This window comes from Centropristis striata, chromosome 23 (genome assembly GCF_030273125.1).
Source record: "Centropristis striata isolate RG_2023a ecotype Rhode Island chromosome 23, C.striata_1.0, whole genome shotgun sequence".
Taxonomy (NCBI): Eukaryota; Metazoa; Chordata; class Actinopteri; order Perciformes; family Serranidae; genus Centropristis; species Centropristis striata.
In genome coordinates, this window is record NC_081539.1 from 689,113 (window position 1) to 696,622 (window position 7,510).

At 40.5% G+C, this 7,510-nt stretch overlaps 1 protein-coding gene across 1 annotated transcript in view; it reads right to left on the reverse strand.

Annotated features, from left to right (window-relative positions):
* Positions 1 to 6,993: 6,993 nt before the first annotated feature.
* LOC131961999 (activin receptor type-2B-like) overlaps positions 6,994 to 7,510 on the reverse strand; it is a 30,487-nt gene continuing 29,970 nt past the window's right edge. Inside the window, exon 11 of the mRNA XM_059326943.1 lies at positions 6,994 to 7,510. This exon is cut by the window's right edge and continues 1,792 nt beyond it. The gene's annotated coding sequence lies outside the window, so the exon portion shown is untranslated.

Here is a 7,510-nt window from a genome sequence, read left to right on the forward strand (position 1 = left end):
AATTTGGAGAAAACAAAGTCATAGTATAGTTTGTCGATTTTTGTCAAAAATGGTAATTTTTAAAAATGTCTCTAAATGCTAAAAATGGCCCAATTATAGTCTTTTGATACGTATTATCACATAATATACCCTGAAATGACAGAAAAACACCATAATATGGGATTTTCAAAAAATTTGGAGAAAACAAAGTCATAGTATAGTTTGTCGATTTTTGTCAAAAATGGTCAAATTTTAAAATGCCTAAAAATGTAAGATTTGATATATTATATATAGGAGGAGGAGGAGTCCCCAAAAATCTAATTTGCCCATTTATTTTGACTTATTAATTCTCATTCAGTATATTTCATCATCATTGTTTCCAATCAAGTTTACATTAAGTTCTCCGTGACATGGAAACAGGAAATCCTGGTCATGTGATGTCATTTCAAAGTAAAGGACTTGGTAACGCCATCCCAAAAAATTTAGATGTAACTTGAAAATAGTCATTCTATAGCATGTCTTTCAAGATTTACATGAAAATAGCATGTGGCCAATAAAGTCAGTGTATAATCCTGCAAATGTGGTGAGAAAAGCAACTTTTACTGCTTTAATGCAACAACAACCATTAAAAACAAACAGGTGGAAGAAGTAATCAGATTACTCCACTAAGTTACTGAAGGAAAAGTACCAAAAGTATCAAAATGCTTGTTATGAAGAATGTTTTATGTGTTGGATTATTATTATTATTGATGCATTGTTGTAAACATATTTTAATTTTCTCAGGGTCGAGCTCATCGTAACTTCTTATTGTTGGGAAGTTTAATGAAAAAAACATGTTTTTATGTTAAATCTCCACCTGAACAGGAACTAAATCTGTCAGATTAATGTGGAGGAGTAGAAGTATGAAGTGACATTACATGGAAATACTCGAGTGAAGTACAAGTACCACAGAATTAAATATAGTAGTTGAGTAAATGTATTTGGTTTTAGTTTTAGTATTTAGTTCTCCTGCTGAGCTGTCGATATGAAAACAGAAGGCGGCCATCTTTACACACCTGTTTGTTCAGGACGAGAAGGGAGGAGGCTCACCTGACTCCTGGGAAACCCCCAAACCCCCCAAACCCCCCAAACCCCAAACCCCAAACCCCTAAACCCCCAACCCCCAAAACCCCCAAACCTCTAAACCCCCAATCTTTGTTTGGGACAATAATCAGAGTAAAAAGAAGAGAGTAAAAGAGGCAGGAGGCTCTGAAAGGATGGAGGAGGAGGAGCAGGAAGGAGGAGGAGAAGAAGAGGAGGAGGAGAGAGAGAAAGAGGAAGAGGAGGAGGAAGGTTTCCCAGTACTGGACTTGTGGCAGACTTCTCTCAGGTTTCTGCTGATTTGAGGCCCGAAGACTAAAACAACAGAGACTTTGAGACGTTCAGAAGAATTTTCCTCTCAGGCACTTTGACTGGAAGCTTCGCCTGCACCACACGGTGAGACGGTGACTTTTAGTTTGAAATGCTGTGAAAAAGAAGCCGAGACCCGGAAACCGCCGCTCGCCGCGTCCTCCCGCTCGTCACCACGCGTCCTCTCCTCGTTTTACCTTAAATGTTTCCGACGGCACTGAAAGACTTTATTAGTTGTCTTCTTTTCCGTTTCCTCTCTGTTTGTTTTACAGGTTTCTAAAACTTATATACATTTAAGGAGCCGCAAAAAGGTTTTAATTTAATGCGTGGTCACTTTATTAGGTACACCTGTAGGGTCTGACGCAGGTTCCAGGCCTGCTGATCGCTCCGAACGCCGATTTCATCGAGTAGAAACTTGATCTGCACAGGGAGCGTTAGAAGGTGGTAAGTGTCTGGTGTAAAGAACAACAAAGTCCGTGTAGAGAGGAGTTCGGTGGACAGATGGAAAGTGACGTCACATCAAGTCAAACTGTGATCTCTTCCTAAACATGGCAACATATTTTTGTAGTGATGAATCAATCAGCCACGTAAATGAGCTGAATAATAATAATATTAATAACAAACGTTTTAGTTTAAGGTCACACATCACACCCAGAAGAAAACTGTGAGTTGAGGAACTTGTTGGTTCTGACTGGTGATCCCGGCGTGGACACAGCAGAGTCCAGCACTGCTCGTTGCATCCAGCTATTATTATTTTAATAAATGGTAAACAGTATTCAGTTGTGTTGAGTCTTCTGTAAAAACCAAGTCTAGAACTAAAGAACCGGGGCGGAGTGAGGGAGGCTTTAAGAGCCTGGCTCTAACACGAGGGTCACGTGACTGCGGCAAGTTAAGTTAGTTTGAGCACAAACAATGTAAACAAAGTTAAAAATTGTTTACTTTTGTTTTCACAAGGGACGTGAACCCCAGGTGTTCTCAATAAAGTGATTCTTGGACTTTTTTTCGACGGCAGAACAGATTGTAACAAGAGATTTGGTGTAAATTACAAACTGAGTGCTAGTTTTTCTTGAGATTTTCTGAAATATTCGGTTGAGGCATGACAATTAACTGTGATTTTCCTGAAAGTTCTGATGAGAATAAATAAGTTACAGTTTAAAACAAACAGAGAGCGGTTCACTGGTTCGTCCAGGACTTTGACTGTAACTTTAATCATTCAAAATCCAGCTCAAGGCTTCGATTCAAGGACTCTAGATGTTGTTTTTGAAGATCTTCTGTCATAGATTCAGATTTCATAAATGGGTTTCAGGATCTACACACGGCGCTGAGCGGGAGGACTCGTTGGCGGCGGCGTTTCCGTTATGAAGTGGAAGCCCGGAGGTGGCGCCGCGATGCGTCGACCTTCAGCGGCGGAGAACGTCTCACCGTGAAGTCATCGACGTGTTTCAGGACATCAACGTTCTGTTTTTGTTCTCTGCTTCAGTTTGAACGTCACATGATGAGAGGGAGAAATCTGCTGCGTCGGCACTTTGGGTCGGTTAGCACGAACACTTTAGCATCGTTAGCACGCTGACACCTCGGCGTCCCGCTGCTGCGACACGTTAAAGACTCGTACAGTTCTCTGTAACGTCCCTGACAGACATTTATGGATATTCGTTGAGCTGTAAGGTGTCAGATGGAGGAACACAGAGCTAACGATGCTAACGATGCTAACAGCCCTCCTGATCTCCGAACGAATATGAAACGTTTCTGCTGTCGTCGGTTTCTAATTGATGAATGTACAAAAGAAAAAACCCCGAAACCTGAACGGTCGTGTTGCCCGAGCCTTCTGACGCTTCTGCTCGTGTGGCTTTAATGAGGTAATATGTTCCTGAAAACACCTGGAAACACCTGGAAACACCTGGATCTGAGTCAGTCTGTCAGCTGAGCTGTTAGAAACAGCAGCAGGTCGTCTGAGAAGATCAAGACACAGGAACGAAAATACATTCAGGATATTATAACAGAAAATTTAAATTATTGCGAGTTCTTGTCCAGAATTAAAGGTTTGGATTATTTGATCATCATCTTTTGTTGAAGTTGGATATTCTAAATGTATTTCGGCACAAATATACTCTGGTGTGATATTTAGGAAAACTTTTACATTCACAGGAAGGACAGAGGGAAGAGAAGAAGGAAGCTCGGAACAATAAACCAGGAGAAGAGGATGACTGGGTGGAACTGGAAGACGAAGAGAGAGGAGAGAAAGAGGAGAGAACAGGGATGTCCCGTCAGGTTCTTCGGCCCCTGATCTCGATCCGATTCTTTATATATTCTGAGGATTTCTACGGCTGCAGGAACAATGAAGCCGTTAGCTCTACCCAGGATCATTTTCCCATTCCTCAGCCACAAACTGACGGGAACGAAGACGATCAGGTAGACACGGCGCTGATCGTCTGTGAGGTCGGAGCGGGACATCCCTCGCCAGGAGACAGAGCGAGGACTTCAAACGGGCTCGTGGTTACAGACATGAAGGTCTGCTCCATCCAACAACACAAACAGACGTTCTGATGATTGGCGTCGACCAACAACTCTCATGTTCTGGGAGGTAAAATGTTTTAGTCGATGGAGTCTGGTTGGTCAGAAAGAGTCCGACAGCAAGTAAAGAGGAGAAAATATGATAAATATAACCTGATGAATCCATCCACAGCAGTCAGCATCTCTCTCTTTAACTGCTAGAATTGTTATTTATGTCATTATTTTTTTATGATTTTGTCTACATTTAAGAAAACACATGGAGCGTTTGGGAGATTTTTGCCTCCTACGTTTGTTTGTGTTCATAAAGATACAGAAACCTTAAAGGGACAGTTCTGGATTTTAGACGTTAAGTTGTATTAAACACTGTCAGTAGAAAAGAAAGTTTAGTGTCACGAAATACAAAGTTTAATTCCACAAAACTACTAAAACACCTCAGAACGATGGACCCGAGGGTCAGGACATGTTTCCAGCTTCTCCTGTCCTCTCCCCTCAGCTCTGTGTAAACAGCCTCTCCTGTCCTCTCCCCTCTGCTCTGTGTAAACAGCCTCTCCTGTCCTCTCCTCTCAGCTCTGTGTAAACAGCCTCTCCTGTCCTCTCCTCTCTGCTCTGTGTAAACAGCCTCTCCTGTCCTCTCCTCTCAGCTCTGTGTAAACAGCCTCTCCTGTCCTCTCCCCTCTGCTCTGTGTAAACAGCCTCTCCTGTCCTCTCCTCTCTGCTCTGTGTAAACAGCCTCTCCTGTCCTCTCCTCTCAGCTCTGTGTAAACAGCCTCTCCTGTCCTCTCCTCTCAGCTCTGTGTAAACAGCCTCTCCTGTCCTCTCCTCTCTGCTCTGTGTAAACAGCCTCTCCTGTCCTCTCCTCTCTGCTCTGTGTAAACAGGATCTGGTTTATTTTAAATGACACATGGAGAATAAAGAGATTCTGACACTAATATCAACATTTAACACAAGTAACATTCACTTTTTATCACGTTTTTAGTTTCTTTCTATGCTAAATGGAGGTTTTTTGGTGCTTTTTCGCGTTCAGAATTTGTGAAAAGTGGTCCCAGAATTGAACCCTGAGGAACTCCAGAATATAACTGACACAGAGCTAAAGCACCAACACTGACACATGTAGGTAGAATGAAGAGATTCTGACACTAATATCAGCATTTAACACTTTTTATAACTGATGTTGCGTTCAAGAATGCCAGAAAAAACGTCTCTTTCTTTAATAAACGTTGGCTATTTTTGTAAAGAAAACATTTGTGGCATTCTGAGGGTTAAAAGAATATTTAATGTCATTATCAAAGTGATGAACTGGACCTTTCAGGGAACACGTTTTTTGCAGTTTGATGACACTAAACTTCGTATTCTACAATCAGAAGCAGAACTCTGACAGCTTTGGGTCGAGTATTTGGTACAACTTAACGTCAGAAACAGGAAACCCGCCCTTTAACCGCTTGGACGGCGAGCAGAATGCCGCGTACATGACTCCCCGCGGCGTTACCACGAGGTGACGAGCTCCGTGTGAAGGCCTCGGCAGAGGAAGAGAAGAGGAAGGACAGAGGAGAGTGAGAAAGAGTCGGCTCAGTCCAGGTGCTTTTATGATATCGGCAGTTCAGTTTAGTCTAAAAACAAACAAACAAACACTTTATTAACTATTTACAATGTGGAGCTTTGAGTCGTTCTCCATCAGGTTCACGTAAAAAAAGATTAACCTCTCTAATCAAAGAACACAAGAGCTCACAATAAAATATTATGTGACTACAAGTCGTCAAAGCAACTAATAAAATATAGAAACAGAAGTGGAACACGTAGAAAAGTCTCTGAGGTATTCTGTGTCTGAGGTGATCTGTGGTTCATGAGCAGGTTTCTCTCGTCACAGAGAGCCGACTGTGTTCAATGCACCCAAAGTCAAATCAACAATAAAAAAAAAGGAATATACAGAAATATATTCATCTTTGAGTTTCTTCTTCTTCGTGGTCAGCAGCAGCTTGTAGACATTCACTGTTACATTATGGCATCACACACACACACACACACACACACACATGGAACTACAAACACTCTCCTGTGTGTTTCTTATTGGTAGTAATGACGTGTTTCAGGGTGAACTGGACTGTTTGGTCCCGGTTAAAGGACACAGAAGAAGAGAACACGAGAGACGTGCGGAGGTCAGTGGGCGACTGGTGACCTTTGACCTTTGCACCGTGAGCTGCAGGAGGTTCACATCGACAACAAAGTTCCACTTTTACTCCTTTAAGATCACGTTTTACTGAGCAGCTGCACAGGGTCAAGTCCAGTATTTGACGAATATCAGTCCAATATTAGACCAATATCAATCCAATATCAGTCCAATATCAGTCAAATATTAGACCAATATCAGTCCAATATTTGACGAATATCAGTCCAATATCAGTCCAATATTAGACCAATATCAATCCAATATCAGTCCAATATCAGTCCAATATTAGACCAATATCAGTCCAATATCAGTCAAATATTAGACCAATATCAGTCCAATATTTGACGAATATCAGTCCAATATCAGTCCAATATTGGACCAATATCAGTCCAATATTAGACCAATATCAGTCCAATATTAGACCAATATCAATCCAATATCAGTCCAATATTAGACCAATATCAGTCCAATATCAGTCCAATATAAGACCAATATCAGTCCAATATTAGACCAATATCAGTCCAATATCAGTCCAATATTAGACCAAAATCAGTCCAATATTTGACCAATATCAGTCAAATATTAGACCAATATCAGTCCAATATTTGACGAATATCAGTCCAATATTAGACCAATATCAGTCCAATATTAGACCAATATCAGTCCAATATTAGACCAATATCAATCCAATATCAGTCCAATATTAGACCAATATCAGGCCAATATCAGTCCAATATAAGACCAATATCAGTCCAATATTAGACCAATATCAGTCCAATATCAGTCCAATATTAGACCAAAATCAGTCCAATATTTGACCAATATCAGTCAAATATTAGACCAATATCAGTCCAATATTTGACGAATATCAGTCCAATATTAGACCAATATCAGTCCAATATTAGACCAATATCAGTCCAATATTAGACCAATATCAATCCAATATCAGTCCAACATTAGACCAATATCAGTCCAATATCAGTCCAATATAAGACCAATATCAGTCCAATATTAGACCAATATCAGTCCAATATCAGTCCAATATTACACCAAAATCAGTCCAATATTTGACCAATATCAGTCCAATATTAGTTCAATATCAGTCCAATTTTTGACGAATATCAGTCCAATATAGAGCAATATCAGTCCAATATTAGACCAACATCAGTCCAATATCAGTCCAATATTAGTTCAATATCAGTCCAATATTAGACCAATATCAGTCCAATACTAGACCAATATCAGTCCAATACTAGACCAATACCTCTTACGGAATAAGAGCAGCAGCCGAAGTTCAAGTCAAATGTGTCGTTAAAGAGAAAGTGAATGAGTTTGTGACATTTGATTAAATGTTTCAGAACTTCTTCAGAAAAAGTTTAATTTCCTGTTTGGAGCTTTAACTGTTTTTGTAAAGAGACAGAAACTCCTCAAGCCAGCGGGGAACACTGCATATCAAACTTCCCTCCT